General features: G+C 41.0%; 1 pseudogene; it reads left to right on the top strand.

Moving 5' to 3' along the window:
* Positions 1-5,463: 5,463 nt before the first annotated feature.
* LOC124973130 (cyclin-dependent kinase 17-like) overlaps positions 5,464-11,401 on the top strand; it is a 37,849-nt pseudogene continuing 31,911 nt past the window's right edge.

Raw genomic sequence — 11,401 nt, 5'->3', positions numbered from 1 at the left:
TAAAAAATAGAACTGATCAAAAAGAAAAAAAAATCATTAACCTAGGTATGCAGGATCAAAATTATGAGCTCAAAAATACAACATTAAAGAAAAACAAAACAAACGAAGAATCCTAGAAAATAAGTTAGTTAAGTTTAAAACGGACACCCTTTTTTTTCTTTTCTTCAGGTTACCCCCCCCTTTTCCTGCTGAGACTGCTGCTGTTTACATTCCATTGCAGGCTTTGACAAGGCCAGGCAGAGGGGAGGGAGGATCACCCAGGACTTTTTAATCCTTTTTTTTACCTGGTTGAGAAATCAGGTTAGGTTTGAATGCAGAAAATTATGAAACAATTATCTCCCAATACTTGTGGGGACTATGGCTACTATATTATGTTCCCACTGTGGAATATTTAACAGCCCCTCCTTTAAAAACCACGGAGAGACCTTCTCTATGGTATCAAGGAATGTTAGTGGCATTCCATGACTTTTTAGTAACTCCCTAAGAGGCTGTTGCATTCCAGTCTTAGACAGTTCTGTTCCTATGATTAAATCTTACAGCACTAAGAGCTCCAAGCACACAAACAAGCCACACAACAAACACAAAAATAACACACCACACACACAATTTGGTACCACTTCATAAATTGAAACTAACTAATTTTACCGGGCAACGAGTTTGCCTTCTGTGAACTTTTACCGGGCTTTCAGCCTATTAACCTCTCTCTGTTACCGGGCTTAAAGCCTATTAATTTTTCTCTGTTACCGGGCTTAAAGCCTATTAATTTTTCTCTGTTACCGGGCTTAAAGCCTATTAATTTTTCTCTGTTACCGGGCTTAAAGCCTATTAATTTTTCTCTGTTACCGGGCTTAAAGCCTATTAATTTTTCTCTGTTACCGGGCTTTCTAGCCTTACTTACTTTATTACTTTATTGCTTTATTATTTATTACTTTATTACTTACCACTTAACTTACCCTTGTCTGTGAAAAATTATTGTTCTTTGCTTCCCGGGATTTCAGCACCATTTGTCGCGCTCCCTGCCCGCAGAGAAACGAGACGCAAACCTGGTTCTTTTGAGCTCTTTATTTTGCGCGCTTACTTCCTCATAGTTCTTTCTTTGTTCTTTTCTTTGAGGAACTTACACTCCAATATATACATTATTGTAACCAATCAGCAACTCGAGCACGAGGGGAGAGCATCCACAGATACAGGCAGCAAAGGCAGGCATACAGTGGACCTGCATTGTCCATCAGGGAGCTCAGCCAATCCCTGGAACTTCCTCAAAATAATGTCAGTTGTTTATGCAAAAGTTAACTGCTCTGGCTCACTGCCAGGCACCATCTTAGCCTTGCCACACCTAGGGCCAGGGGTCTGGCCGAAACCCCAACAATGTGCCTTGGTGTGGATCTGTTATGATTTTGTGCATTTGGTGTTCTGTAAGCCTCTTGTATTTGATTTTTGATTTCATTCTTTATTTTTGGGAAATTTTCTGATATTATTTCATTGAATAGGTTGTTCAATCCTTTGGTTTGTATCTCTATGCCTTCCTCAATCCCAAAAATTCTTAAATTTGGTCTTTTCATGATGTCCCATAGTTCTTGGATATTCTGTTCATAATTTCTTACCATCTTCTCTGTTTGGGCAACTTTATTTTCAACATTAAATATTTTGTCTTCATTATCTGAAGTTCTGTCTTCCCATTGGTCTAGTCTTTAGGGGATGCTTTTCATTGAGTACTTTATTTGGTTTATTGTTTCCTTCATTTAAAGGATTTCCTTTTGATTTTTTATTGAGAATCTCTCTCTCTCTTTGTTGTAATGATCTTTGACTTCCTGCAGTTACTCTTTCATCTTATTGGTATTATCATTCATTGCCTTCATTTGCTCTCTTATTTCATCCTTTTCTTCGTGAGTCATCTTAATCATGTATAAGCTGAAGTCCTTTTCTGACATTTCTTCTAACATACTGTCATTGGATTCTATTAATATAAAATCTAGATTTGTTTGGATCATTTTCTTCCCTTGTTTTTTCATTTTGTTCATGTATCTTCCCCTCTAACAGTGAAGATCTGGGGTATTGCAGATTTTCCCCTGTAGGCTAATAGTGGCCCTATAGGTTTCCAAAACCCTTTCTTTAAGGGAGATCAATATTAGCAATGCCCAATTGAGACACTATGCAATCCTAGACCAAATAGCCCCTATGAGGACATTGACAAAATTGTCATAATAAACAGAATGAGTTCAAATATTATCTCCAGTAAAACAAACAGAGTTGCAATAAGGTCTGCAGTTTCTAATGGATGCTAAAGAGGATGTAGAGGGATGTATAATGTGGCTCTAATGGATAAGAAAAATATACAGAAGTTCTAGATAATAGAAAGGGTGAGAGTGTAGCCAAAAGAAATTGAATGTTGGCATGCAAGAAAGGGAGAAAGAGACTCTGAGGGAACAGGTAAACAAAAGGAAAAGAGAGCAAGAAAAGTAAAGAAATAAAAACTTAAATTTTTTCACTAAGGAGAAAAAAAATCTACAGTATAAAGTCATATAGTAAAGAAACCTCCCAGTGTTTAGTAGCCTAATGCATGAGAGGTACCTGACATTGAGCTTCATGTCTCCAGCAGGCATCTCAGGATGGGATTTGCCCCATTTAAGATCAGAGCTCTGGCTTCCAGGATTATCCAAGATGGCTTCTCTGGCTTCCAAATGTGTTGGCAAATGGGGAGCTGCAGCTTAGGGTGTGGACACGGTCAGCTGAAGATCCTGGAGGCAGGGTGCGGTTGGTCAGGGAGGGGTCCTGGAGTTTGGGTGTGTTTGGTGTGGTTGTGGGATCCTGGAGGCCAGGTGCAGTACATCTGGGGTCCTGGTGATAGGGCACAGTCAGTTGGTATGGGGGTCCTTGTGGCAGGGAGCAGTCAGTCAAAATGAGGGTCCCAGAGGCTGGGAGTGATTGTTCGAACTGAGGGTTCCTGGAGATGGGGCACAGGCAGTCAGGCCAGGGTTTCTATGGGGTCTCGCTGTTGTCTGAAAATGGCGGCAGCCACATGTAATCAAACCTGCTGGTACTTTAACAGAGAACTTCCAGGCAACAGCAGGCAGCTGCTGCTCCACTGGAGGTCGGCAATCAGTTTGCTGACTATTGTCAGACGATTGGGTGGTGTACATCATATGTTGGGTGTTGGATAGGTGTAAGGCAGGCGATGTACTCACGAGAGGCAGGCAAATGGTGGGTGAGAGGTGCCTGACAGTGAGCAATCTGCACTCAAAAAAGGCGTCCATATATTGGCAGAATGCAATGGGTCACAGCAGACAAATGGGGTAAACAGCAGTGTATTAATAAGCAGCAAAAACTGACTCACCAAGAAATAGATATCCTCTGCTTTAAACTGGAGTTAAGGAGCAACAAAGAATGCAGCCTCCCTCTAGTCCACCATTTTGGATCTCCGTTTTCTTCCTTGCCTTGTTTCTATTCACCGCCAACATGCTGTATGCCTAATGTCTCTGATTTCCTTCTTCCAGGGTGAGTTCTTGCAAAGAGGGACTCTTGTGTCATTCCTTACCATCCAAAGCACTATGCATTAATTCCCAGATTCGTGGTAAACATAAGAACAACTCACAACCTGAGATGCTGTTATGCTTCAACGAATTCTACACTGACAAGAGTCTATAAAAGGGCTCCAGTCCTCTTGACACTGTAGCACCAATGATATTGGGTGAGTAGGTTGTAAATCCACCATGATCCTCCTGAATGCTCTCCATAGAGGCTAACATCGATTCACCCCAAAACCTAACATTATTCACCAAGAAATCACATGAAGCCTCTGCAAATCAAAACAGTGAGAGAAATCCAGGGACAAGAGTGGCTGTCTCTTGTGTTCACCTCTTGGATATCCTGTTGACATTGAGGTTCACATAGAAAGTGCTTGGGTGTGGAAGTCCCCTTCATTGACAGAGAGTATGGCAGTGTTTTCCAAGAAGCCTGGAGAGTGCCAGGTACAAGTGCTGTTGTCATTTTGAATTTCCTGCCACTGAAACCTGGTGCACAATGCACAGCTGCAGAAGGTGCTGAAGAATTGTCCTCATAAGAGTACTCATGAGAGACCTTTGATCTCTGTCCTAAGGAGAAAAGAGTGAGGTCATGGAACAAATACTCTGAAGAAATGCAGGTGACTGGGCACTGCTGTCTTGGAGAGCAGAAGACAGCTGAAAGGTGTTGGTGGATTTGGATTGCAGGTGAAACTGGTGCTGTTTTAGAGTGTTGATTCCATTTGTGACGAGAGGAGAAAAAAAATTAAGAGGAGAGAGGATAGAAGGTTGGGAGGCTCAGAATTGGTTTCATTTCTTTGCTACTTCCACAATCACACAGTGCTGGGGACTCAAACCCGGGGCCTCGAGCATTCAAGTCAGGCACTCTAAGTGATGTGCTCTATCTCCAGCACAGGGACGGCTACTCAAAGTTATAATACTTGATCAGCTACAGTCTTTCTTTGTGAAATTTTATGCAGAGAAGCAATCATGAACAAGCCAAACAATGTCTAAGGAATTCTTAATTCTCCTGTTCACAGCAATCTAGCAAGGAATTTTTTTGCATGTCAGTACTCAAGTCTAGTGCTGAGTCCTGAGGGAAAGTTTTCCCCCCTGATTCACTTAAATATGAAAACAAAGTAGCTGATTGATCCTTGAGCAGAAAAATATATCAGGGATCAAAGGATGCCAGGAATAGGGGCAGAGGAAGAACTATATGGGATTGAGAATGTGCTCAATCAGTGACTAAGATTGGAGATATTGGGGATCATTCACACAGGAATCCCTAGCCATTACATTCAAAATCTACTGAACTTTCCTCGAGACTATTTATTTTTTCTTATTTTTCCTTTTCAACTTTTTTCTTGAAAAATTCTGAACAGCAGAGAGCTGTGCAAAATGCACAAGCCAGGGCAGGTGCTGGGTCTTGCACATCATCTCAGGAATGGGTGAGGAAGTGGAAGATGTGCTTCCTGTGCTAAGACTGTTTCCCTCAGTAAGGAGTGCTTCAGCAATTTAGCCAGACGTTTTTGGGAGATATAAACAGGCAAATACATGTGGTGATGGCTCATGGGTTCTGGGGTCCCAGAACCAAAACTTGTTGGCAAAAAGAAAATATTCCTCATCCAATTTCAATCTTCTCATTGTTATGTTTTCAGTTATTACTCTCAAGATTGATTATGCAGAGATAAGTGGCTAAAGTCATATCCTTGATCCTGCATTCATTCCGTTGCGAACAATTCCACTCAGAAAAACGTAACCACTGGTTACCAGTTCTCCTGTGACATGACATCCATACATGGGAGAAGTCCTCTCATCAAAGGGGAAGGAGCAGGCATTGGTCAGTTAGGTTGTGAAGGTCACAGGGTTTCGATGCTCCTGTAGGAGAAGGCATTTTGTTGCACTCCCCAGAGTGTTTGTAAAGCCATGGACAACATGGACTCTGATGAGTGGGTCTCGTGACATGGCGCCTGCACCCCTGATTCCTCCTGAGGTCACAGAGGAGCGGCTTGAGAACTTGGTGATGTTACAGTTTCCATGGCAACCAGAGACAATTCTGCTCCTGGCCTCCTCAAACCCACATTCAAGAGAGGTGGTGGCTCAGCAGGGAGGGTAAGAGGATAGTCGAAGGCATTGGGTGCCAGGGTCTTGCATTTTTGAACAAAGAATTCTATTGTTGATATCCAGGCAATGAGAAACCAGGCTGTAAGTGGTATGGAGCCCCATGAGTGATAAATCCCCCCATATCCAGGCAGGACAAGGGATCCTCTTGAAGTCTGAAAGCTCGCACTTCCACCCAGGTCTGCAAGGTGGCACTATGCTCCTTTGGCTGCATCATTCATGCTGACAGGCTGCTCCTCTGGCTCCTGATGCAGGTTATTAGCCCCTGCAAAGTCCAGTGGAACAAGGTGGGACCGAGAGGTGCTTGACAGCACATTGGTCAACAATCTTAGCAACGACACCATTGGATTTGCCCTCTGACCACACTCCTCCAGGACTGGGACAACCCGGGTTTCCTTCAGACTCAGAAATCTAGCCTAGTAGCCTAGCAGCCTCATGGAGAGATGGGTGGTGAGTGCTCAGCTCAGTAGAGCATGCAGGGCAGCACCATGGTTTAGGTGATCATTAATTTGGAACACATTACATTCCATCTGTCAGCAATCTCCTCTTAACCTACAAAGTCTGGAAAGGAGAGAGCTGGAACATGTGATGTCCATGTCCCATGGGAAGGTGAGTGGCTCCCCCAGTGGGTCATGAAGAGAGGAGGGAGTCATTCACTCAGCATGCTGGAAGGAGGGCAGGTCGAACCTGACATGTAAGGAGAGTTGTTCTGTGCTCACTCCAACTGCCAGGCACCACCTTCTTAGCTGTTGCCTTACAACTAGACTGCACCCAGAAACATAGCTGCTGGGATTTTTCCAGGGGCACATCAAATCTCCACAAGAAGCAGAAATGTCTTGCCAATCTGTATTCACAAAATTGCTCATCTTATTGACCAGACCTATACCTCTCAGTCTCAAGAGCCTGTGGAACATTGCCAGGAGTCCTCTAACCAGGCCCAGGAGGGAGCTGAACACAAGCTGGAGGATGAAATCACAGTCTGGTGATCATATTGTGAGCACAGTTCACAGGGCATAACATCAGGTTTGAATATGGACCGTGCTGAAAGTGGAATGGTTCAAAACTCTCAAGTTGAATATTCAAAAGAGGAGAAAGGATATTTGAGGGGCAAGAAAAGCTGAACGGTGTTGATGATGAAAAACAATTTCAGAGAAGAGACACTATAAAACTCACCATCGTTCATGGTCAACACACAAACTCCATGACATATATTCAACCTCAACATACACTACAATTACAGGAAGTACCTATTACCCATTCATTCTCTATGCAACCATGAATACTGACCCTCATTCCCCTTTGAAGGACAACAATGCCCTTCAGATTTCTGTCTCTTTTCTGTTGCTCCCAAGGGACAGTCAAATATATGTATGTTGATTCCTATTTTTTCTGGCACAAGAACCATGAGCAAAGGCTTCCCCAACTTCACAGTACCTTCCCCCATGAACTACAATTTAAGCCAGTTGATCCTGGCATATGCAACACTAGTTCCTGGCTCTCTGAATGAAGAGTGCTCCACAATCTCAAAAATTTTATCACCAAAAGGTCCACAAATATTCCAGAGTGAAGACCCTACATCAGCATAATCTTAATATAAAAACAGAAGTGGTTCCACAATAACCTACATATAATAGAATCACTGAGAAGGAAAAGCATACCTCAAGCATTTGCAATTTGTCAAATCCGTTTTCCTTCTTGACTTGTTTCCATGCACCGCCAACATGCCTTATGCCTAATGTCTCTGATTTCCTTCTTCCGGTGTGAGTTCTTGAAAAGAGGGGCTCTTGTGTCATTCCTTATCCTCCAAAGCACAGTGCATTAATTCCCAGATCCATGGTAAACATAACAACTCACAACCCGAGTTGTTGTTATGCTTCACCCAATACTACACTGCATCCCTCGAGGATGTCCATCAATATTAACAAGAGTTTATGAAAAGGCTCCATTTCTCTTGACACTGGAGCTCCAATGCTATTGGTGTGGAGGTTGTAAATCCCCTGTGATACTCCTGAATGCTCTCAATAGAGGCTAACATCGATTCCATCCCAAATTCTAACATTATTCACCAAGAAATCACATTTAAGCCTCTACAAAGCAAAAGTGAGAGAGAAATTACAGGAACAAGAGTGGGTGTCTTTTGTGTTCACCTCTTGGATATCCAGTTGACATTGAGGTTCACGTGGAAAGTGCTTGGGTGTGGAAGTCCCCTTCATTGACAGAGAGTATGGCAAGAAACCTGGACAGCACCAGGTACAAGTGCCATTGTCATTTTGAAGACAGCTGAAATGTTGTGGTGGAATTGGGTTGCATGTGAAACTAGTTCTGTTTTAGAGTGCTGATTCCCTTTGTGATGAGAGGAGGAAAGAAAATTAAAAGGAGAGAGGATGAAAGGTTGGGATGCTCAGAAATGGTTTCATTTATTTGCAATTTCCGCAATCCCACACTGCTGGGGACTCGAACCCGGGCCTGGAGCATGCGAGTCACGCACTCTAAGTGATGCACTATATTGCCAGAACAAGGACAGTCACCTGAGTTACAATACTTGAACACCTACAGTCTTACTTTGTGAAATTGTATGCAGAGAAGCAATCATGACCAAGCCAAACAATGTCTAAGGAATTTTTAATTCTCCTGTTCACAACAATCCAGCAAGGAACTTTTTTGCATGTCAATACTCAAGTCTAGCACTGAGTCCTGAGGAAGAGTTTTTCCCCTGTTCACTAAAGGATGAAAATGGAAGTATCTAATTGATCCATGAGCAGAAAATATATATCAGGGATTCAAGGAGGCCACGAGCAGGGCAGAAGCAGAACTATGTAGGATTGACAATATGCTCAATTGGTGACTACGATTGGAGATATTGGGGATCATTCATACATGAATCCCTAGCCATTACATTCAAAATCTACTGAACTTTCCTTGAGAGTATTTTTTTTTCTTATTTTTCCTTTTCAACTTTTTTTGAAAAATTCTGAACAGCAGAGAGCTGTGCATAATGCACAAGCCAGGTCAGGTGCTGGATCTTGCACATCATCTCAGGAATGGGTGAGGAAGAGGAAGATGTGCTTCCTGTGCTAAGACTGTTTCCCGCAGTAGGAAGTGCTTCAGCAATTTAGCCAGATGCTGTTGGGAGTTATAAACAGGCAAATGCATGTGGTGATGGCTCATGGATTTTGGGGTCCCGGAACCAAAACGTGGTGGCAAAAAGAAAACTTTCCTCATCCAATCTCAATCTTCTCATCGTTATGTTTTCAGTTATTACTCTCAAGATTCATTACTCAGAGATAAGTGGCTAAAGTCATATCCTTGATCCTGCATTCATTCCATTGCAATCAATTCCACTCAGAAAAACATAATCATTGGTTACCAGTTCTCCTGAGACATCAGAGCCATACATGGGAGAAGTCCTCTCATCAAAGGGGAAGGAGCAGGCATTGGTCACCTAGGTTGTGAAGGTCACGGGATTTTGAGGCCCTGGTAGGAGAAGACACATTGTTGCACTCCCCAGAGTGTTTGTAAAGCCATGGGCAACATGAACTTTGATGAGTGGGTCCTGTGACATGGAGCCTGCACCCCTGATTCCAGCTGAGGTCACAGAGAAGCGGCCTGAGAACATGGTGGCGTCATGGTTCCCATGGCATCCTGAGACCATTCTGCTCCTGGCCACTTCAAACCCACATTCAATACAGGTGGTGGCTTCAAACCCACATTCAAAACAGGGAGGTTAAGAGGATAGAGGAAGGGAGGGGTTGCCAGGGTCTTGCATTTTTGTGTGAGGGGTGGTATTGGGAATTGACCCCAGGGTTACTCTACTAGTGGTCTTTATACCTAGGTCTTTTCCATTTTCATTTTGAAACAGTCTTGGTAAATTGCTGGCTTTTGACTTGGTGATCCTCCTACTTCAATTGCCCAGGTAGTATAAGTCACTGCACCTGACTAGGACACTTTTTCTTTTCTTTTTCTTTTTCTTTTTCTTTTTCTTTTTCTTTTCTTTTTGGTACCAGATATTGAACCCAATGGTGCTTCAACACTGAGAAACATCCCCAGCCCTTTTCATTTTTTATTCTGAGTAAAGGTCTTACTAAGTTGTTCAGGGCCTCACTAGCTGAGGCAGGTTAGGTTTCACAATCCTTTTCCACAGCCTCCGAAGTCCCTGCGATTTTAAGATTGTGCCACAACATTTGGCTATGACATATTCTTTTTAAAAAATTAGCTATTGATGGACCGTTATTTTATACATTAATTTATATGTGATTCTGAGAATTGTACTCATGCCTCAAACATGCAAGGTAAGTCCTCTACCACTGATTCACAACCTCAACTCCAGGACATCTTCTTAATGAGCATTTGAGAACAAGACATACCTCTTTAAAAAAAAAAAGAAAACATGAATCAAAGAAAATGAACCTACATTTTTTGTGAGCCAGTTAATATTTTAGACTAAGTGCATATTTTCTGAAATAGTTCAGTATTATTTATTTAAAAATGCTTAGTTTATAACCTGGTGAAATGTTTGATATATATTTGTTTTTAAGTAGTATATATTGTTTCCTTTAATAAAATTCCCTTTTATATTCATAACTTTGACAGGTAGTAGAGAAGAAAAATTAGAAACTTGAATTTCTTCCTCACCAGACTTACTTGAAATAATAATTGGCATCATAATAGACATTGATGAGATTAGAGGTAGCAAGGTCTACCACAATCTGATATTGCATATTCCCTTGCTTTCATTGTTAACTTTGACAGAAATCTGCATTTTTTTGGTCAGTGCCTGATAATTGCTTCCATCACATTCTTTGCTTATGGAGTATAGATTTGTTGTTAGCATAAAAATTATTTTAAACTAAAGAGATATGTAGAATACTTTTCCTAAAGTACCTATAAGAATAGAGAATTCCAAGAACATCAGATTTTTAAAATGTTTAATTTTTTTTAAGTTGTCAAAAATTAATTCAGACCATTTTCTCTAAAGTTTAAATGTAACATTATCATATGAAGCAGTGATTCTGTTCCTAGGGTTATATTCAAAATAGTTGAAACAAAGTCTTGTTCACATTATTTGCCACTTATAACTAATTTTTTTTGGTACCAGAGATTGAACACAGGGGCACTTAAACACTGAAACACTGAAACACACCCTCAGCCCTTTTATACATTTTATTTAAAGACAGGGTCTTATTGAGTTACTTAGAACTTTGCTAGGTTGCTGCGGTTGGCTTTGAACTTGTGATCCTTCTGCCTCAACCTCAAACTGCTGGGATTACAGGCATGTGCCAATGTACCTGGCCTAAATAACTTTAAAATATTATATTTTAGGAATGTTTTTCCTTGGAAATAGGCATGTGATTGTTTAAAGATTCTTTATACACTTTGGGGAAATATTTTCATAGTCTCTCTATAAATAATACTTAAGTTCTTTTTTTTAATTCACTAATTGACATGCTTTTCTAGATGTCTCTCAATAGTAATATAACTTCTTTAGGTCAGAATTATATCTTTTATATTCTATAACATGCTTAATCATAAAGCACATACTAGGTAGTTAATCCATGAAGGAATGGATGTGAACATTGTTGAGATATTTAAAGTCAGCAATGGATAAAGTGGTTATATTAATTTTGTGAATATCAACTAATTTTTATTACATGAGAAAGGGATGTATATTAACCAACTTACAATATTTAAAATATTTTTATGAGCATTTTTCATAGAAATTATTTTAACTGACTTTGTATGAGTAGTCTTAGACATGAGTTTATATGTAGTGATCTCTGTTA

Source organism: Sciurus carolinensis, assembly GCF_902686445.1.
Source record: "Sciurus carolinensis chromosome 14 unlocalized genomic scaffold, mSciCar1.2 SUPER_6_x, whole genome shotgun sequence".
Lineage (NCBI taxonomy): Eukaryota > Metazoa > Chordata > Mammalia > Rodentia > Sciuridae > Sciurus > Sciurus carolinensis.
The sequence above is the reverse complement of the archived record's forward strand: the minus strand, read 5'-3'. Positions and strand labels throughout refer to the sequence as shown.